We start from the raw sequence: 22,725 nt of genomic DNA on the forward strand, positions 1-22,725 counted from the left end.
TGCCTCATGCTTTGCTCTGAGAGCCAACTTTGGCTCTACTATTAGGCAGAGTCTGTCCTGTGGGACTTGTAATGAAACCAACAGCTTCTAGGGCTCTCTCTTATAGTCCCTGTCTCATACCCCTACTCTCTCGCTGCCTCACCGCAGTTCTGACATTAGCTAAAAATGGCTCTCGTTCATCTGGCACAACAGCTGTCTATGAATTCTGCATTTTGCCTTCCTCTATGGACTCCTTTCTCTGAGCTGACACTCTTCCTAGCCTAATATCCCAGACCCGTGCATGAATTCAGTTGTCAAAACATCTAGGAGCCAATACTAGGTCATTAAACTTACATCAATTGAGTGTGTACCATGCTCCAGTTGTGCACTCAGTTCATATTAGCACAGTGCTAACAAGTTCACACATGCAGGCCCTTTTACCGTGATAAAAACCAATGAGATTGGTATCATTGATCCCACCTCTCCAACCTATTACCTACTGCTCGTCGTGGTCATTTGTCTGTTTGCACTTGGATATATTCCCTACTCTTCTTTCCTTCTCTGTATTACAGGAAACTATATTTACAGGCTCTCTTGACCACTAGTTTCTGGCTAGATACAGCCAATTGAAGGACTTGGCAAGAGATAGGGCAGGAAAAGTCCAGGGTAATTTTCTTTCTTTCCCACCTGGGGTGGCATCTCTGGAAGCAACTGTGCTTCTCTTGCAGCTGGCTCCCACTGTCACTGGACAGCTTGTGCCTTGATGTCCCAGCAGGCCTGCCACAGTCCCAGTTTCCACAGGGCTCTTGGGCTCCTGCAGAACTGCTTTCTTCCTTTGTCCCTCCAGCCCTAGATAAGGCACTCACTTTCTACAGTTGCTAATCTCTTGCTTCATCTCCTCTTCACTATTTAGTTCTTCTTGTACCTTAAAACTAATTCCCTACATTAAATTTTCCCTATTGAAGTACCTTGCGTATGTTTTTGCTTTCTTGACTGCACTCGGCTGGTGGGTTTCTCTATCCCTTGTCTTCTATACTCACATTTCTATAGCTCTGGGTATACGTGAGTGTGTGTTTAATTTATTGAAAGCATCCTGTACTATTTCTTCCATTTATAGTATTAACTAGCAATTACTACCTATAACTACTTATATTAATAATAGTTTATGCCTCTTTACCTGTTTATTATCTCCCTTCCCTGATAGCCTGTAAGCTCTGTGAAAGCAAGCATTTCACATATTTTATTCATGGATGTATTTGCAACACTCAGTAGATGACTGACTCATGAGTAATCATATTACATAAGTGAATGGAAACATTAACGAATCTCCATTTTACATATAAACACTCAAGCTTAAATAGGTGAATTAAATGTTTAGATCACCTGATTTTGTGCTGCCAAGTAGCTCAGTGAACTGCCTCCTTTATGCCACCTGCTTTTTTTATATGGATTTAGAATTGTGGCCCAGATTTTCCATGGCAGCAGCCACCTTATTTCACCTTGGATTTCCCAATCCCATTGTCCCTGTTTCCCCAGCACCACTGTGTACCTGCTCTAACCATAGCCTGCTGTTGTGTCATCCCTTTCATACTAGGCTGTTTATCCTTCCCTCATGGCATCATGAACCATATTTCCCAATACTTCTCCCAGTCCTAGGGTAGGCCACATTTTATTCCAGCCTAGATCCCCAACTTTCATAAGAGTCTTTATGAAACTGCATCCTAGTGTTTCCTAACAATATGTAGCATCTGGTGGGGCCAAGGTACTCAGATCCAGGCCTAAAATAGGGGTTTTCCCCAAATAACCTGACCTGAGCTGAGTCTAGCCTGAGTTCCCTGCTAGTGTTGCCAGAAAAAATATAAAATGCCCAGTTGAATTTGAATTTCAGGTAAACAATGTATATGTATATACTGGTACTGAAAAAGTATTTGTTGTTCAACTGAAATTCAAATCCAGCCAGTCACTCTGTATTTTTGATTGCTACATCTGGCAACCCTAGTGCCTACAGTTGTCAAATACTGGGAGAGCTGAAACATTAACTAAGACTATGTTCCTTTCCAAGTGGACTTTTGAAAATTATCAGTGTCTCCCAAAGAGATCTAAAAAACAGATCCCCAGTTCCAATCCCAGACCTACTTGTTGGGTGCATCTTTAAAAGCGTCCCTTGCATTCTGTGAGTCAACCAGGCTTTATGACAACTCTGATTGTTGCCATAACAGAAGCAATGAGAGAAACCAGTGGATGCAGGTAGAAATGAAAACAAAACAGAACAAGAGTTTTAGGTGACACCAGGAATCAGGCTCATTCTCAAATATTGTGCTCCTCTGAAGCAGAAGGGAGGGACTGCCTGTGCCAGCACTGTTGACTGATCGTGTCCTGGAGACTACTTCCTGTCCCTGTTCTCCATCCTTGCCTCCTCAGCACTCTGGATGGCAGAGATCCCAACAGTAACCAGGCAACTACAGAGTCTGGCCTGAGCTCCCTGCTAGGGTTGCCAGAGAAAATATAAAATACCCAACTGAATTTGAATTTTAGATAAACAATATCTACATATATGCTGGTACTGAAAAAGTTTTTGGTGTTCATCTGAAATTCAAATCCAGTCGGACACCCTGTATTTTTGATTGCTACATTTTCCAACCCTATCTACCGTTGTCAAATACTGGGAGAGCTGAAGCATTAACTAAACCTGTGTTCCTTTCCAAGAGGACTTTTTTCTTTCATAAAGTACTTTCAACTTTTATTCTAGATTCAGGGGGTACATGTGCAGGTTTGTTACATGGGTATATTGTGTGATGCTGAGGATTGAGGTACAAATTATCCTGTTATCCAGATAGTGAGCATAATATGCAATAGGCAGGTATTTAACCCTTGCTCTTCTCCCTCTCTTCCTTCTCTAGTGGACCCCAGTGTCTGTTGTTCCTGTTTTTATGTCCATATGTGCTCAATACTTAGTTCCCACTTAGAAGTGAGAATGTGCAGTATTTGTTTTTCTTTTCCTGTGTTAATTCAATTAGAATACTGGTCTCCAGCAGCATCCATGCTGCTGTAAAAGGCATGATTTTATTCCTTTTTATGGCTGCATAGTATGCCATGGCGCACATATATATGATATATATATATATCACATTTTCTTTATCCAGTCTACCCTTGGTGGGCACCTAGGTTAATTTCGTGTCTTTGCTATTGTGAATAGTTTTGTGATGAACATCAGAGTGTATTTGCGTATGTGTGTGTGTGGCGGTGGTGGTGGGGGGGTGTTAGAACTATTTATTTTCCTTTGGTTGTATATCCAGTAATAAAATTACTGGATTGAATGATAGTTTTGTTTTAAGGTCTCTGAGAAATCTCCAAATTGCTTTTACAGTGGCTGAACTTTTCTGTTTCTACCAATAGTGTATAAGCATTCACTTTTCTCTGCAGCCTTACCAGCAACTGTTATTGTTTTACTTTTTAGCAGTAGCCATTCTGACTGCTGTGAGATCATATCTCATTTTGGTTTTGATTTGCATTTCTCTGATGATTATTGATGTAAAGCATGTTTTATGTTTATTGACCATTTGTATGTCGTCTTTAGATAAATATCTGTTTATGTCCTTTGCCCACTCTTTAATGGTTTTTTGTTTGTTGCATTAAGTTCCTTTTAGATTCTGGATATTAGACCTTTATCAGATGTATAGATTCTGAACATATTCTCCCATTCTATGGGTTGTCTGTTTACTCTGTTGATAGTTTCTTTTGCTGTGCAGAAGCATGTTAGTTTAATTAGGTACCATTGGTCAATTTTTGTTTTTGTTGTGCTTTCTTTTGGAGACTTAGTTATAAACTCTTTGCTAACTCTGATGTAAGAGGGCATTTTGAACTTATGTTTCTTTAAGTTGCATGAAGCCAGTGAAGTTGAGAAAGTTCCTCTTTAATAAACATTGTCTTCTGCAAGACTTATTATTTGACAGATTCAATTCTGCACACATATAGTATTTAGTACCTATTTCTGTCTGCTGTATGGGCTCTAAGTCTATCCCCAAAACAATAGTGGCAAATGCACGGTGTTCTGGGATGGCTTTGGTGAGAAGTCAAAGACTTCTCTATTTAGAACACCAGCATCAATATAGCTAAACCAGCTCAACAGTTTTAGGTGTACGATTTGTCTTCCAATTTTGGTTACTGCAAAGATGTTTATCAAATTTGTTTAAGGGCATCTCCTGCCTTACTTTGCATTTCTCATAGATAGGTGTTAAACGTGGAGTTTAATACAAAAAAGGATAGAATATGCCCTTTTAATGAGTTATGGGATTGTTTTGTATTCTTGTTGAAGTCTCTGTGTTTGTCCTTTATTTATTCATTTAATAAATCTTTTTTGAGGGTATATTATGTGCTACATGGTGTTCTAGGTATTGGGGATATTGAAGTGAAACAAAACAAAACGTAGCCTTAAGGAGTTCATGCTATGGATAAAATGAGAAAAAAATGGGCAGGATGGGTCTCTGGGGAGGTAATGGGATTACAATTTTAAAATATTCATTAAGAAAGACCTCACTGAAGAGATTACATTTAAGCAGCAATTTGAAGGAGAACTGCTTTTAGGATTTTAAGACCTCTTTAGCGAATTTGTTTAATTGTCATTTATTTAAAAATGTTTACATTTACCTAAAATGGAGTACTTCATACCATGTCTATCATTTATCAGGACATCAAATTTGTAAGGTGATATTGGAATGCAGTGTCTTTAATATAAATATCCACTCTTCAATCTCAAATGGACCAACTCAGAAACACACAATGCATTACAGTTGTTTCTAATTAATATTTGTTCATGCAGTACAGTGCTTAAAGTGTAGGTTCTGCAGTGCAACTGCTTGGTTTCAAATTCTGTCCCCTCCACTTAGTAATGATATTATGGATGACAGGTTGTTTTAACTTTCTATGCCTCAGTTTCCTAAAGTTAAATTGGGATAACTGTATTAGTTACCTCAGAGTGTTATTGTGAGGATTTAACAAGATAATGTGCAATTCCTGTCCCATAGAAAGTTCTTCATGGTATGCTAATAAGCTGGCTCTCCAGAAGAAAAACAAAAAGCCCTGATACAGTGTTTGCCAATTTTCATGGTGTAAATAGCCTCACCTTAGTCAATTTCAAGCTCAGCACATTGTCATTGAACATAGAGCTGGAAAGACATGCACACAATCAGCTACAATGAGCTATATAATACTGGAGTGGGTATAACACACTAAATAAATGATTCATGGTGCCATATTATCAATGATAAGTATTTATTTGTAGGAAAATAATGGTCTTAAGAATGTATCTTTATATACATGTATTTATGGCTTTAAAGTAGACTTTCTCAACCTTGGCACTGTTGACACTTTGGGTTTGATTTTTTTTTTTTTTCATTGAGAGACAGTCTTGTGCACTATAGAATGTTTAACAGATTCCTTGACTTCTACTCATTAGATACCAGGAGCCACCCTCCTGCCTCAGTTGTAACAACCAAACATGTCTCCAGACCTTGAAAGATGTCACCTGAAGGCAGGGAGGAATTCCCTGGTTGAGAACCATTGTGTTATAGAAATGGTAGCTACAAAAGGTAGAAAAACATATTTATAAAAGAAAAATTTTAAGTCACATTTTAAAAGAAAGTAAAAATAATACAGGAGATTACAAATACACTGAAAAGAATATCGATTTTTAAGTAATTGATATTTTTTAAAAGATGAGCAATGGGTTAACGCTAGGGGGAAAGGTGGGCTAAGATGTCACAGGTGGCAAGCATCATGGCAGAGTGGCTGGAGCCTGTTGGTGTCACATAGGTCTCGACTCTTACCTAGACTCTGGTCATTATTTGCTGTGTGATTCTGGGCAAGTTACTTAACTACTCAGAGCCTCAGAATCCTTATTAATAGAAAAAGAATGAAGACTGTCTGAAACAGATTACAAAAAATAATAATCAAGTCTTACAAGTATTGATTGAAGAGGAAAGAAAAGGGTCCTTGTTAGCTCTGTGTTTTGGGGGATTGGTAGGCCTTGGGCAAGGACTGATGGGAAGGGAAGCTCAAAAGGTGGGGTCGGCTGGAAAGCACAAAATGATAAAGTGCCTGCCCCGTCACACATGGCTGCGGGTCACTGCTTGGAAATGTGAGAACAAAATGGGACCCCAAGCTAATGACTTTCAGGTGTACTGGCCCGGCTGCCTGATCATTGGGGAATCACATGGAGGCCAAGGCTAATGCTTCGGGGCTGCCAAGGCAAACATCCAGACCCAGGGCAAATCAACCAGAGCCAGGGACTTGGGGCCTCCCACTGGACTGCACAGCACCCTATGGCTGCCTGGGCCAGCACTTGCCCACTGCAGACACAGAAGGCACTGCACCCTTGCCTCTCTCACTACAGCCCTGCTGTCCTTGTTCCCAGTTGTTCCCGTTGCCCTACTACCTGCCCAACCCAGGACTGGTACCACTGTTCTTTCTCAGTTCCAACCTGTGAAACCCTAGTGAAAATTCTGCTGGTTGGAACAATGCCTGACTCACTGCGTTTTAGCTATGTGGACAGAGAATTCCATCCTCCCTCTGTCTACCCTTTGTTTGCTCTATTCTTGGCACTCTGAATAGTGCTCCACTCCAGCTCTCTCTAGTGATTCATGGTGTTCCCTTCTCCCTTCTATCACCCAGTTAGGGAGATGGACCCAATCTATAATGCATTTCTTACAAGCTCGTTTTTCAAGCTCACACTGATGAGCCATACGGCAGACTGAATGTCACATCTGTAGCATTAGTTACTCCCAAGGACATGCTGGAAGGTAGCCAGAGGGGTGGGCATGCAGGTGGACAGAGTCAGCTGGGTTCAGGGATTCTACTGATATCACACAAATTCTACCTTGCAGGCCCCTGACTGGGCTTGCAGAAGGATTTGCTCTGATCTCACAAACAAAACTGTTGTGAAAGTATTTTTGCTCTGGGACTTACAGTCATGGGTCAGAATCTAGATGCTGCTGCTTACTTAATAGCTGTGTAAACATTATTAAACTTTCCATGTCTCAGTTTTCTCAACTGTCAAACTCACATGATTGTTGGGAGGATTGCTGAGACTACTTATTCTTTCATTTAATAAGTATTTATTATGCATTGATGATGGTCTGGAAGCAGTGCTAGACCCCGGACCCTAGGGATACAGATGTGAATACAGCATGTCTCTGGTCTCCAGGGGCCACAGTCTAGGGGGAAAGGCAGATGAGAAACTACAGCAAGATGAAACATTATTACGTGTGTATAATACACATCAGAGATAAGAGTAGAGTCTTCTTGCAATACACCATTAGTAATCCTGCTTCAGGGCCTTGGCACTTAGTGTCGCCTCTGCCCTCAAACTTGCCTTCGAAGTGTCTGCCAAGTTTGCTCCCTAACTTTCTTCAGGTCTTTGCTCAAATGGCATTTTGTCATAGGCATCTTCCCTGTCCACCTTATATAAAATAACGCCCACTCTCTTGGGATCTATTCCCATATCTGTTTTCTTCCTAGCCATATCGCCAACTGATATATTAAATTTCTTTTTCCTTCCCTTCCCTGCTCTAGAATGTGAGCTCCATGGGGGCAGAAGTGTTGTTTTATTCACTGCTGTAACTCAAGCAACTAGGGCTATGTCTGCAATGTAATTAAATGTTACAACAAATATCTGCTGACTGAATGAACAAATAAATAAATGAATGAAAATTGAAATGAACAGAATAAAATACATGATTCTTACTGGGAGAGTCTCAAAGAAAAAAACCCTTGAGAGAACTGCAGGCGTCAGAGTTATTTGGATAATACAGGGAAGGGCTGAGGGAAGAGCATGTTCAAAGGACATGTAGAAAGTCATGCTCTGTCCTAGAAGCAGCTGTTATTTGTTGGTAACTAGGGATGTGAAGATAGGCTCAGAGGCATGGCAGGAAATGCATGTGGAGAGTGTGCCAGCAACAAATTTCATTTAATTCCATCTATGAAGTGTGTACTTGGCTTGCAACCTAGAACTTAATTTTATTTTAAAAAGTAGCACAGTGACAGGCACATAGAAGATGCCCAATACTTTGGCAGCATCTGCTTTCCATATATTAGTTTGTGAGAGGTGCATAGAAATCTCTAAGGTGGACAATTCTACTGACCCCAGCTGGCCTCTTATCTCTTGAACACAAATGAAGGCCTTATGGCAGGTAAGATCTGGGGTAATAGGTGTTTGGAGGGCACCACACCACAGGCTGTATAAGTCAGCATTAGGATAACTCATGGAAATGTTTGCCTCTTTTCAGAATTTAGCCAAGGCCAGCCTGCCAGTCCAGCCATTCATCCCAATTTTAGACTCTCCATTTCAAAAGTACTGTTCCCTAAAGTGTTGATAAATTAGGGCTTAATTATCCCAGCTCCAGTTCCACTATGCTTTGATTACAGTAAATAAACTAGTGCCTGTTTAAATAGATTTTTATAATGGGGCAACTCTTGTGTAGACTTTTTACTGAAACAAAATCACTGCTTTGAAGAGAGCCTAGGTTTCATAGAAGAGGCTTGTGGCAACTTCTCCCTGGCTCTGCAGATGTGCTTGGAGAAAAAAGGAAGCTGAATACTCAGGCTGGACTAAAATGAGGGAAGCCGCAAAGGAACTCTGTGAAGTCAGCAGTATTGATTCTTACTCTAGTTCCTCACACATGTCTAAGATTTTAAAGAGATCATAGTCTAAGGGGAATTAAAGAGCCATTGTTGTTTTTGAAATGCATTTTTAATATTTTTAATGACAGTTCAGAAGTAAATGAATGTAAATGCTGTAGTATGGGAGCATGGTGTGAGGTAGGGAATTTTGTGTGTGTGTGTGTGTGTGTGTGTGTGTGTGTGTGTGTGTGTAAATGGAGTAATTATAAACTTTGGCAAATGACCTCTTAGGTCATCTCACTTATAACTGGCATTACAATTTACTCATGAATTTAAGGCCTCATCATATCTTACTCAGAGCAATAGCCTTTTAATTGTTCTGTTTGCCCCCAAGTTGACTCAGGTCCAGTGCGCTCTTCATATCACCACCAGCAAAATCTTTCCAATATACAGATTGAACAATGTCACTCTCTTGTGCAAAACCCCTTTAATATAAGCCTCTGTCCTACAGAATAATGTCCAAACTCCTTGACCTAGAATTCAGAGGTCCTTTTCAAGTAGCACCTGGCTATCTTGTTATTTGCTATGTTCCAAATGGTGTGAATCACTAGGGACCTGCTGTATTATTATCTTTCTGTTTGTCAATAAAAAATTACTGAGCACCATTAATAAATATTTCTTTACTGAAAAAATAAAAATAACTTGAAGGAGGTACAGAAACACAAACATCTATGTTCTTTCCTTTTTATCCCTTGCTTTTCTATGGCTCCAACATTTTTAAAAATATGTAACTTCTGTTATGGGATCCATGTGCTCATAAATTAAGGTTAGAAAGAGAAGCATGGAAAGGGTGAATAAGCTAAGTCTACCTTTTATTTCAGGGCCAAGCATTTGCAGAGGCATTGGCCTATGCATTGTAAAGAAATGAATATGTCCTCTTTAGAAAATTCTGAAATGGCTAATCAAGAGAACCAGACTGAACGAGTGATGGGGATCTTGCCTAACTCAGGAGAAATAAAGTACTCCTGGTGCTTTCATTCCCACAGATCTCCCCCGGCACCACCCCAACCCTGGTCACACCAACCTTCATGTACCACCTCCATCAGAAAAAAAATCCTCTGGTAGCAGCCTACTCTTGATGATGACTGGTGACCAGCATGCTTTGGGTTCCATTGAAAAGTCAGCTCACATGACAGGCATCACTGTGCTGATTGCAAAGGAAAATGATCCCATTTCAGAGAACCAGGATAAGCACAACATGTTGTACATTGTCCAGTGATTTTACTGCTGTATTTACCATCTAAGAGGCAAAATAGGTTTTCTATCTGGAATAAATATTTTGGAAAATAGCTGGTCTGTATTTTAATTGCCTTGGATCCTGGTAGGCTGAGATGCACGGAGGCCATTAGATTCACTAAAATGTTGAAATAATTGAGACCCTTCAATAATTTTGAGGGGTCATAAAAGCAAGAGATACCTTCAATCAACCCTTGATGAGGGGCGACAGCTGTTCCTCTCTTGTTCCAATCTAAGGGTGGACATATTTCAAAATCTAACTGAGGATGGGAGGATTACCTACAATAGGTTGAGATTCCAGGAAGAGGACTAGAATTCTATGAAATCACTGGGCTGGGCCATTCATTTGAGAGCCAGAAACAAGAAAATCCAGCTATGTATGTGTAGATAAAATCAGGTTTGGACCCAGGTCTGTCTTCTTCATTTCACATCAGCATATATGTACATTGCACTTTGGTCCCTTCCTTGATTCCACATTGCTAGAGTTTACTATGTGTGGCCATGTCAAAAGGAATTCTTCATGTTCTGTGTCTGGCACACCATACCCAATCATGACTCTGGAGGTTGTGTCTCTCTGCCTTTGGTTGATTTTAATATGATATGAGGTCCTGGAAGTCCCTTTTATTCATTTTATTTATTTATTTTAATGGCCTAAATTCAACTCCACTAAGCAAATCAATTCAGCACTGAAGCTGAAATTTACAATATGCCCACCAATACTATGGCTCAACAGGATGCATTAAGAGGCTAGTTAAACACCAAATGCAGTATAAATCTCAGCCTTATAGGTGTGCTGAAAACGTAAATAGCTTCCAAAGAGCTACGATCAATACCAAGATCTATGTGCAGGCTCCAAGTGTGCAAATAATTTAAATTTTAAATTAGCCCTTCCTTAGTATCCCCAAATATCCTAGGCTCTGCAATTTCTGTTAATGGTGTCAAATTTCCAGTATCTAAACATTGGTTTTTGAGTTTCTATTAAAATATTCAAACGGGGACCAGGATAGCATCGTGTACTGTGTGTTGACTGGAAACCAGAGATAGGAAATGAGAAAGTCCTAAAGAAGGGGGTTACAGAGAATAAGATAAAGGGTAGACATCCAGGAAGGTACAAATAGGTGGCATAGGAAAAAGGACAGGTAGAAAGTTGGTATTGAGAAAGTTTGGAAGCAGGTAGAAGGTGCCAGGTCGTATGAAAAATGTGTTTTGGCAATGCCTTAATGGTGCTGGGCTAGCCTTGTTGTAGAAAGCCATGGACTCTGAGCAAGGGCACAAAGTGAGAATCTCACCACGTGAACACCAGACAAAGCTACAAGACAGAAGTGGCATCAGAAATGATGCAGACTCAATACCACTGCCAAGTCATGAAGGAATCGTTGGCCTGATGTTGGTATTGGCTTTGAGGCTGAGGCTGGTTGAGCCTGCAAGGGCCAGGGGCACTCAGAAGACTGCAGGCATGGGTTACATGGGGAAGCCACATTCTCTCTTTTCTAGTACCTAAGCCTCTGCCCTCTCTGGATTATGTGTCAGAAGCATTATTCTAATTTTCCTCAAAAGCATTCACTCTGGGCAGAGACCAGATTGCAAATATCTGGGCATGACTCTGTCCTTTGCCTGGGTCATTTCAGGGGTAGGAGATCTTAATTTACCTTCATTTTCTTCTAAATCACCTAACCTAGTGGGCTAGAGAGTTGGGAGACCTGGATTCCAATCCCCACTCTGCTGCTCGCTAGCAGTGCTACCCTGGGAAAGTTACTCAACCTCTAAAAACTTCCATTTTCTCATTCGTAAAACAGGAGTAACAATGTAATCTACATCACTGAGTTGATAGAAGAATTAAATCACTGAAAGGCATTTATTCTCACCATTAATAACTTCCACACTCTTTTATTCAGCAAGTATTTATTGGGCACACCATAGGAACCGTACACATTTTTAACTCTGAGAATATAGTGGAGAAGTGTAACAAGTCCCTGCCTTCATAAAACTTTTATTCTAGTTGGGGAGGAAGATACTCAGCAAAGACAAAAGATGTGATGTGTCAGGTAATAAAGGTTATGAAGAAAACATAAAATAGGCTAAGGCAATAGAGAGTAATTGGAGTGCTCTTTCAACTAAAGCCTTTATGGAGGAGGAGATATTTGAACGAAGATGTGAGTGAGTGTGGGAGTAAGCTATTCACACTGTGCAGGAAGAGGTGTCTAGGCAGAGAAAACAGATGTGCAAATGTCCTGGGGCAGATGTGTGTTTTCAGTGTGCAAAGATGAAGCAGCAGGCAGACCGGAGGTGCTGAAACAGAGGCAAGGAGGAGGGAGCGGTAGGAGTTGAGCAAGAGCAGGTGGCCTAGGCAGCCGTGATAAGAACTTTGGATGTTATTCTGAAAACTGGATGGGAAATCATCAGAAGAGTCTGAAAAGAGCAGCTCCATGACCTGACTTACAGTTTTTAGGGCTGGCTTCGGCCACTGTGTAGATGAAAATGGTGAAAATGGAGCCTCTGAGGAGTGTACTGCAGTTATCCAGGGGAAAGATGATGAGGATAGTAACGACCCTGCCTCATGTGAATGTCACTGGCACAAGTTAAGGTCACAGGAGATGGTGTCATCCTATGTCAATCATAGGAACTCTCTTATTTATTTGTCTGTCTTTCTCTCTCCTTTGCCCCTGTACATATGCAAGATTTCTGTCCCAGTCTTCCCAGTCTGTGTGTAATAAGCACTCTGTTGCTCTCCACCTGTGAAACCAGTGCTCTGGATCATCAGAGAATCAGTCCAGCCTCAGAAACTGGTCCCTGCGTGCTGGTGCTAATTACTGAAGATGTGTATTCCAAAATGCAGTGTGTCCTGAAAGGCTTGGGCCCAAATGCAAAACCAGCTGGTCTCCTTATCTATAGAGCACCTTCCTGCACATTCTCCTTGGTGCCCCTGGCCTACTGATTTGATGGCCAGACTGACCTTCCTGGTGGCCTGGAGTTCCAGAGAGAAGGCAGTCCTACCAGAATCCTCAGCTTCCTAGAGAATGCTGTTCCCATGTATACATCCATACCTTTACACATGCTCTCTCTCCTGTTATTTTCATGATTCAGCATCCAATTCAAAAGTCACTCTTTCCATAAAGCTGTAAATCAGTATCCCAGAAAGTGAGATCGTTCACTCCTCTGGGTACCCCATACATTTTTCTTACCTTCATTTCAGATTTCCCAGATTATTTTCTAATTATCTGTGTATGTGGCATTTTCCCTCACTGGTGCATCAATTCTTTGAGGGCAGTCATTATTTCATGCTGTCATGTACTAGACATTTGGATTGTTGATTGCATCCTAAGTAGATTTAGGAAGATTAGATGAGAAGAGGGTATAACAGCACAGTGAGTCATGCCTGCAGTAGGGAAAGAAAATCCCAAAACACATGATAATAATGTTTGCAAGATTTTCCTTAATCTTTTCTGTGTGTAAAGTGTGTCACAGACATTGACTCACTTGCCCTTCACGTAAGTCCCATGGGGAAGGTATTTTTATTCCTGTTTTGCATATGCTAAACTGAGGCTTACTTAGAGGGGCTAATTGAATTGCCCAATGTCTTACAAGTCATGTGTGGTGTGGGAGCCAGGATTCAAAGTCCACTCCATCCCACTTCAACACTTGAGTTCTTAGTCACTACAGAAATGTCCCCTCTTGCAGTGGGGGAAGTTGACCTGTTGGTCTATATATGATGAGCTCTGAGGTTGGGCTTGTAGTGAATTGAGGAATTATGTCAAAGCGATTGCAGCAGAGCCTACAAAGTGTCTGCCTCCAATAGGGCTTGCAGACTTTCTTCTCTGGGCTGCCAACTATTTAAAGCACAAAATGGGGAAGACTTACATGGCTTAGCTCAGTACTTTGTCTATAATCCCAAATTATACTTAGCAACCTCACCATCGAAGCCAAAGTTATTTCTTCACTCAAGTAGAATTTTCAGGCACAAAAAGGATCATGATTATTCAGTAATCATTATCAACCTTTCATTTTGCCCTGGCCCTGATTTGGGGGCAATTATTTGTCGTTGAAAGTAGTAGGCAGAGGCAAAGTTAGCAAAGATGATGTCACCAAGATTCTTTGGGCAGTTGATAGACTTCTGGAAGCTCTTCAAGAATAACATTGTATTCTGTAGTCCACGCAGAACTTCTTTTGACCCTCAGGTATTCATTCAACAAATACGCATTGTTACCAAATCCTGTTATAGACACTGTAGCTATGGTGGCAAACAAGAAAAATTATGAAACACTTATTATATAGGGACAGACAAAACTATAACCCAGTAAAAATTATAAGAAAATAATTTTGCACTGCAATAGGTATTATAAAAGAATATTTAATAGGAGGCCAGGAGATAAAATAATGAGGGTTTCTTGACTTTATATAGTGCATTCGGGGTAGTCTTCTTGGAGGAAGGATCATTTAAGTGGAAGCCTGAAGACAGAGCAGAAGTCAGGCATTTGAGCATTGCAGAAGAGGGCTCAAGATACGGAGAATCAGACACAGGGATGAAAGCTGCAGAGTTAAAGAGCTTGTGTATGTCTAGAGGTGCAGAAGATGAGGATGGTAGTAACACAGTCTCCAAAATTTGATTTTGCATACTGTGTATTCATATGTGTATGCATCCTGAGTGATCCAAGAAAATTGTCTTCTCTTCTCTTCTCCTGAGTCTCTTAGGTACCTAAATGAAGGCTTCTTCTCTTGCAACATTTTATCTCTGGTGTTCATGGGAGTTGAGAACACACCATTGGAGAATTTCCTCAGTTCAAAGACACGAGATCAACGAAACAATCTGGATGTTAACCCTGAAGCCAGCCTACAATAATCAGGGCTTCTGGCTCAGGTTCACAATGAGCAGGAGACCTCTGCCACCTCCAAGGCCACCTCTTTTTTAACACCTTAACACAGGCATCCCCAAACTTTTTACACAGGGGGCCAGTTCACTGTCCCTCAGACCGTTGGAGGGCCGCCACATACTGTGCTCCTCTCACTGACAACCAATGGAAGAGGTGCCCCTTCCTGAAGTGCGGCGGGGGGTGAGGGGGGGCGGATAAATGGCCTCAGGGGGCCGCATGTGGCCCGCGGGCCGTAGTTTGGGGACGCCTGCCTTAACAAGTTATTTTATGTGAAAATATTTATCACTGCTCATTGTAGAGTTCAAAATCAGTCAAGCTTCTTGGAAGGAGGTGATGTAAGGATCAGTTGATGAATAGGAGAAGGATGCACATTCCAGAAAGAAGGAACAAGCTGAGTAGTTTAGCAAGTGGTTTATGCCCATGTGGAGACACACCAGGTTAGAACAGATCTGTATGGGAGAGAAGTCATGGTTAGGGGCATGAAGATGGAAGGAGACTGACAATATGGGCCCTAGAAAGTCAAACTGGAGCACTTTCATCCTGCACCTCTACTCTTTCCTCTCTTTTTTTCTTTGAAATTAACTGGACTTATTTCGTTTTCCCCTTATGAGAAGAGATTTCACAGCTATTGTTTCCATTTTCTCAAAAGCTTTCGGAGGTATAATTATCCCCATTTACTAGCTAAGGAAACTGAGGCCCGGGGGGTTCACTGAGAGGAGTGGGAGTAGCTTGGGCTCATGACATGTGTTTTCACAGCCACCACACAGCTTCATTCTTCCCATCCTGTACCTGCTGTGTCTTATGCATTTAGATGGCAGCCAGCTTTCTCTCTGTCTCTTTGAATTTCAGCACAGGTAGGTACCGCACTCACCCATTTTTACAGATGAACAAACTGATGCTCAGAGATGTGAAACCACTCCTCCAATGTCACACTGCTAGGAAGTCGCCAACGCATTACTAAACCTGGGAACATCTGCTTTTTAGGGCAGTACTCCGTTGCCTCCCAATACCCAGTAACTGTGATTGTTAGATGATGATGATGATGATTAGTAGTAGTAGTAGTAACAATAATAATAGAATTATTGCTTTTGGGGTAACACCAGCAGTGCGGCAGTGAGCAGGCTAGCAGGGCCCAGGGCAGCTTGCTCGGCCACGTCTGCAGTGCACCAGGAACCCTCCAAAGCCTGAGAGCTGTCAGCACAGATTCCACCAGGGAGCCAGCAACGCCTCTCACTTCCTCAGGCCTCTCTGAAATCCAGCCAAGGAACAGGCGCTGAGCTCACACTCAGGCAGCTCCCGCAGCCTCCAGCCCTGGGCATGGTGCCCTAGCTGGTGGAGATGGAAACAGCGAAGCCTTTCTGACTCGGAGACTCCTCATTGCCCCTGACACCTTGGACTTAAAACCCACCATCACTGTCATTCAGCATCTACCCTGCCAGGCGTGATGCAGGGAGAGAGGAGGGGGCAAAAAAGGGAAGGGCCATAGAAAGCCAGGGCAGAAGGAGGAACAGAGCTGGTGAAAGCATTAAGGACCCACTTGTGAAAATCCTTTGGAGTGTTGAGGCTAAAAGCCCATCAGGGTGGGATCAAAAGAGAGTCCCCGACACAGCCCACAGCCAGAGGATCAGCAACTTGCAGGCCTGGTTAGGCCTTGATTTCCCTCCTTCTCAGATTTTGAGGAAGACTACAGCCACTGCCTGAGAAAATGCAGCCTCAGGACACAGGATTCTAATTCAGGGCCTTCACAGCCTTCCAACGAGAGGCCTGAAAATGATAGAATTGTCCATCTAGATCATTCTAAAAATTTTGAGATCAAATTGCATTTTTTTTAAAAAAGGCATTCTCCTTTTAATTCTCTTTCAGTTTCTCAGATTACATCAAGGGAAATGCATCAGATTGGGAAATACACCTCACCTTTTGCTAAGCTCCCTTTTAAACAAAAAGCCCAATCTCTGGTAGGCAAGGGTGTCTTGGTAAAACCTAAATAGAATTGTCTAGTTTCCATTATACTCATTTTGACAGTGAATCCTTTAGAGCAGGAATTATTTGTTGTCTAAAGTTCTGTTTAGATCCTGTACATGAAGTTTTTAAAAGTAAAAGGAAATCACAGCTCAGCCCTTTGCAGATACTCTGAACATCTTGAGGAAAGGCAGGGACAACTGTAGGTGGGGAAACAGGGCCTCAGATGACAAGCCTCAGCTCTGGGAAAGTTCTGGAGGTGGTAGGACAGCCAGGTCAGAGTTACCCGGTGGAGACTTGGCTCCTAAAGCCAGCGGGGCCCCCTGAGCAGCAGGCCTTTCTCAGAGCAAACATCAGTCTCTCTCCTCTTTGTCCTTAATGACCACAGCTGGGTAGGGGGGCGAGGCTTTAACGCCCAAGGAGGCTGTTTGTATCCAGCCTTCGAGGAGAGGCCTAAATTGGCATTCCACATCATAATAAAAAAATTCCCAGCAATTATTAAAAGATTCTTATCTCTTGCTCCCTACGTGGATAATGAGTTCCTTCTCTGCTGGACTGAGACAGGCTGTCTCTGCTCTCACTTAATGAAACAGGACCAAGTTTGCAAATGAGCTTGCCCCGTCTCTCCCCTTAACCTCTGCTTGTGGAGTTGTACATCAAACCTTCTGGCTTCTGTCTTTCCTTATTAACAGCCTGTAATCTTAGCAGGACCCTTGCCTTGGCACTTCCTCTTGCATGTACAGGTCTGGTTTTCACTGGACGTAATGACTGGGGGTTTGCCTTTGTCTTCCAGGGACTGAAGCTTTAGGGGATCCAGGTGCTTCTGGTTTCATCAAATAAGAAGGCTAATGAACAATGAGAGAGGGGTAAAGAAACAGAGGGAATGTGTATGTGATTTAGCTGGGGGAAAAAAAAAAAACACTACTGCTTTCTCTTTGGGAGACATTGGTGCTGGAATCTGTATTTAGCAATGGTTCCATCTGAAATTCTCTACCTGCAGCCCTGGGTTCCAGGAGTTCATTCGTTTTCCCACATCCAGCCTACTTTGGGGGGCAGGATCAGGTCAGCTGAGTCATCTTAATAGAAGCCACTGCATTTTACTTTTCTAAGTCACCCCTCTTGGACTTCCAGGGGCTTTCCTTTATTTTGACAGCATTTCAGTAAAAAAGTTTGGATAGGGATAACTCTTTTTAGTGAAGTATTTGACTGCTTTCCTCAAAGTCTCCTCTACTCCTAGGGAAGGAGGGAGATGGTGAACATCAGTTGGAGCAGGCGGTTTTATGAGATAGGTTGAAGCATCAGGCCTCTTGGGTATGTAGGCTCTCTGTTTCATGGGAACTGATGAACTCTACTCACAGAATATACTGGGGCTGTTATCTGGTGAAGTGTGGCTGACACTTTAACTCTGAGATGAATTTTACTTGAAATATCACCATCCACCATTTCAGGAGAGTTTTACTTACTCTTTCAGGCGCTGTACTAGCTGTCTGTTGCTGTGTAATAAAGTGCTCCAGAACCTAGCCATCTTATTGAACAACCATCTATTGTATCTTGTGGTTTTGTGAGTCAGGAATTCAAACAGGGCTCAGTTGGACTGTTCTTCTCCTTATGGCACTGACTGGGTTCTCTAGTTTTCATTCAGCTGGTGACTGGCTTTGTCTAAACTTCCAAGATGGCTTTGCTCATGTTCCTGACACCTTGGGGAGGTGGAGTTCTCTTCGAATGCTATACTTATCCAAGTTGCCTTACCTCTTTATATTCTCAGGGCCTTTCCAGTGATCTTCCAACAGGTATTGGATGTTTGTTTTGTTTTGTTTAGAAATGGGTTCTCACTCTGTCACCCAGGCAGTGGTTTGGTTGGGTGGGAGGTTAGGTAGAAGTACCATGATGATAACTCACTGCAGCCTTGAACTAGGTCAAGGTATTGGACTTCCTAAATGTTTGTTCAGGTATCCAAGAGTGTATATTTCCAGAAATAGGAAGTGATAGTTGCTGGTCTCTTGCAGCTTGGGCCCTGACCCTAGAATACATCAATTCTTCTGCATCCTGCTGTTCACAGCCGCCATCAAGTCTGCTTAGACTTCAGGAGAAGGAACATACATTAGGAGTAAGAACTGGGTTTGCAGTCTAATGCCTACCAAAGAAGGTACCAACAACACAGAAATTCCTTGAAGAGATGCTAATTGTTTTCTCTTGATAACCATGACTGAAGATTAATACTTTAGGCATAGCCATGGATGCAAAATGAGGCCAGCTTTCCAGTCTCTATATGACCTCATGTTTAGAAAGTGACAGTGGTAGAAGCATAATTATGGATACCCATACATGTTAAGGGAAACTAAGATCCCCAGGTAGGTGAAGAGACTGTGGTCTGGGCGTCATCTTTGCTGCCTGCCAAAGTAGCTCAGGGCAGAAACCTTAAAATGACCCCAGTTTCTCTTGCTAGTTGCTTCCATAGCTGGTCCCTTGTAGCCTGGGAAACAGGAAAACCAAGAGTCAAGGATGGCATTTCCACCAGCAGATGCAAGCCCTGAGTGGCTGCCTTCCTTCCTTTGCTGTACCAGGAGCTCCTAGGGAGTCACAGGAAGCTCCAGTTACCACTGCCTCCATCAGATGGGATCCTTCCTTGGGAATAGGAGCTGTGACATTGCACCCCCATTGGCAGTCTCTCCTGTACTCCCAGCACTTACCATCTAGGCCCTGGAGGAATCCAGAAGCAATGGCTCCTTCCTTCCTACCGAGGCAGGAATATTAAGGCACCTCTTCCTGCCTGTACCTCTGCGCCCCATTATTGTTATCTCTCTTTCCAGTCACAATCACTCCCGAGGGATGAACTTCAGATATGATGTGTACCAACTCTCCTTCCACACTTTTCCAGCTCAGCACCTGGAACACCCATTCCATTTGATTATTCTCTGACATACTCAAGATAGAAGAAGGCTATCTTTAGCGGGCCCCAAATCTAACTCTGCATAACAGCAACCTATGAAACTTAAGAAAACAAGTTCCTGGACTCTCCTTACAGAGATCCTGATTCAAGAGGATGTCAGGGATTTAAATGTCCCCAACTCCTCCCTGGTCATTTTGATGTAAGCCAGGCTTAGGAACCACTGGCCTGTGTATTTTATTAACTCTGAGGGATACAGGGCCCACATTTCAAAGGATGGGGCCAATTAGCCCTCCCAGTGGGTAAGACCAGCTTGATTATTGAGGAGGCAAAGGCCTGGGGTGTGTTTTCTATAGTTAGAACCTGACCCATGACCTCAGCCAGCTGCCTTGCAAATGCCATTGGTCACCAGGGCAACCCAGCTAGAGAGGGTTAATGATTCAGAGCAAATGCATCTTCACAATTAGTGTGGGAGGAGAAGGAAAAGACAACTCTCTAACGAAGAACAGGCCATACTGAATCTGTCGCCTTTCAACAGCATCACCTTTTATTCTGAAAATCCACAGTGGAGTTTGATGCCTCCTTGGCACTTTGGATGAAGGTTAAGACTGCTTGCTCTCTCAACAATGTTACCCACCCCCATCCCTTTCTTCCAAGGACATGTTTGTTAAAATAAAGATAAAATAATGCACCCATGACACAGGTTCTGAATTTAAAGGCCTGGAATGAAATCTTGGCTCTGTTGTTTGTGAGTGGTGTGTGTACAAGCAAGTTAATATACCTTTCTATGCCTGAATTTTCTCATTCTGCAAAATTCTGACAAAAGTAGTAACTTTTTCCTAAAATAAAAGATGAGATAGTACTTGTAAAGTACTTAACACAGTGTGTTCTGTATGTTAAGCACTTAAGAACTTAGCACTGCTTTTATTTTATTTTATTTTGATAAGGACATTTAACATGAGATCTATGTTTCAGTAGATTTTTAAGTGTTCAATACAGTATTGTTATCTGTAAGCACAATGCTATACAGTAGACCTCTAGAAAGCATTCATCTTCTACAAGTGAAATTTTATTCCTCTTGACAAACAACATCACATTTTCCTTTTTAAAGCCCTTGGCAATCCTAAACTCTGTTTCTATGTGTTAGACTATTTTAGAGACGTCATATTAAGTGGAATTATGTAGTATTTGCCCTTTGGTGACTGGCTTATTTCATTTATCATAATGTTCTTGAGATTCATCAATGTTTTTCCATTTGTTCTTTATAAATATCAAATAATATTCCATTGTTGTATATACCACATTACAAAAATGTGGACATTTAGGCTTTTTCCTTATGTTGGTTACTGTGAATCATGCTGCAATGATCTCATTGAGATTATGATTTCAGTGCTTTGGGATAAATGCTCAGAAGTGGAATTAGTTGGATTATATAATTGTTCTAGTTTTATTTTTTGTGGAAACTTCATACTATTCCAGAGCCACTGCATAATGTTGCATTCCCATCAACAGTACACAAGGGTTCCAGTTTCCCTACATCCTTGCCAATACTTATTATCTTTGGTTTTCTTGATAATACTCATCCTAACAGGTGTGATGTCATATCTCATTGTGGTTTTGAATTGCACTTTCCTGTGGGATTGAGCATCTTTTTATATGCTTGTTGCCCATTTGTTTATCTTCTTTGGTGAAATTGTAAACATTCTAGAAGAAGACATATGGAAAAAGCCTCATGGCATTGGTCTTGGCAGTGATTTTCTGCTTATTACACCAAAAGTACAGGCAACAAAGGCAAAAGCAAACAAGTGAGATCACCTCAAATTAAAAAGCTTCTGTACAACAGAAGAAAAAGAAGCAACTAATAGAGTGAAAAGGCAACCTACAGAATGGGAGAAAATATTTGTAAACTACATATCTGATAAGGAGTAATTTCAAAAAAACAAAACAAAACAAAAAAACCCTCCAATTGGCCAAAGTATACTGGGGGCATCTGTGATGCCTTCTTCCTTTCTCTTCTCTCCTCTCTTTGGCTCAGATCCACCACTCAAACACTCTCTGATCCAGCCTATTCTTACCATCCACAAAAATGACTGTCCAAACTTTGCCTTCACTACCTCTGCCTTCATCACCAACATCGCTCCTAGCTTGCCTCCCTACCAACAATTTCTCCTCCTGTGATTATTCCCCAACTTGGTCCAGAGAGACCCTTTAAGATATGAGTCATGATGACTCATTCTGTGTAAAGAACTTACTGATTTCCAGTTTACCAAGTTTAAATCTTTTGCTTGGTGCACACAGCCCTTCATAACTTGTCCACAACTTTCCCTCTAGCCCACTCCAATTGCTTTTCTGTGTATGGTATATATCATTTAGAATTCAGAACCAATTCAGAATTTACCAATCTAGTCAGAACAGCTGCATAGATCTGTGGTTTCCTCTGTAATTTTTTTCTTTCTGGCCAGGATATTCATTACCTTCTTTTCTCTATGGTAAGCCTCAAATCATCCTTAAAGGTCCAGTCACAATGTCAGCAGTCCTTCTTTGATGTCCTTAGGTGGAATCAGTCTCCTCTGTGTTCCCGTACCTTTTTTCCCCCTACCTGTATTTAAGGATTTATCTCAAAGCTAAATTGTAAGTATCTGATGTTTAGGCTAATGTCATGATGGCTCAGGCTCTGAGTTCACATATCTTAACCTAGCTATGCCTCAATTTCCTCCTCTAAAAAATGGAGATAATTAAATAACTGCTATCCAGAGTTATTGTGAGAGTTAAATGAAATCATGCAAGAAGAATATGTAGCAGAGCATACCAGGGCTAAATAGATACCAACTATTTTTGTTTGCTTTTCTGTCTGTAGGTTACTCTTTCATGTGAATTTTTGAAGGCAGAGCCCTAGTCTTTTGTATCTTTGCATCCTGAGCTCCCAAGACCAGTCCTAGCACTTAATAGCCACATGATGATGTTGGGGGAAAAAAAAAGCAAATAAATGAATTCTAACCTGAGTTAATTGATAATAAATATTCCAACTGACTATTCTACTACATGAAACATGGGAGGCGTCCTAAAATTTGGATGTCCTGCCTTCCTGTCCCTTATTTCTCATTTCTACTCCTTATTCTT

Source organism: Saimiri boliviensis, chromosome 9, assembly GCF_048565385.1.
Source record: "Saimiri boliviensis isolate mSaiBol1 chromosome 9, mSaiBol1.pri, whole genome shotgun sequence".
Classification (NCBI taxonomy): domain Eukaryota; kingdom Metazoa; phylum Chordata; class Mammalia; order Primates; family Cebidae; genus Saimiri; species Saimiri boliviensis.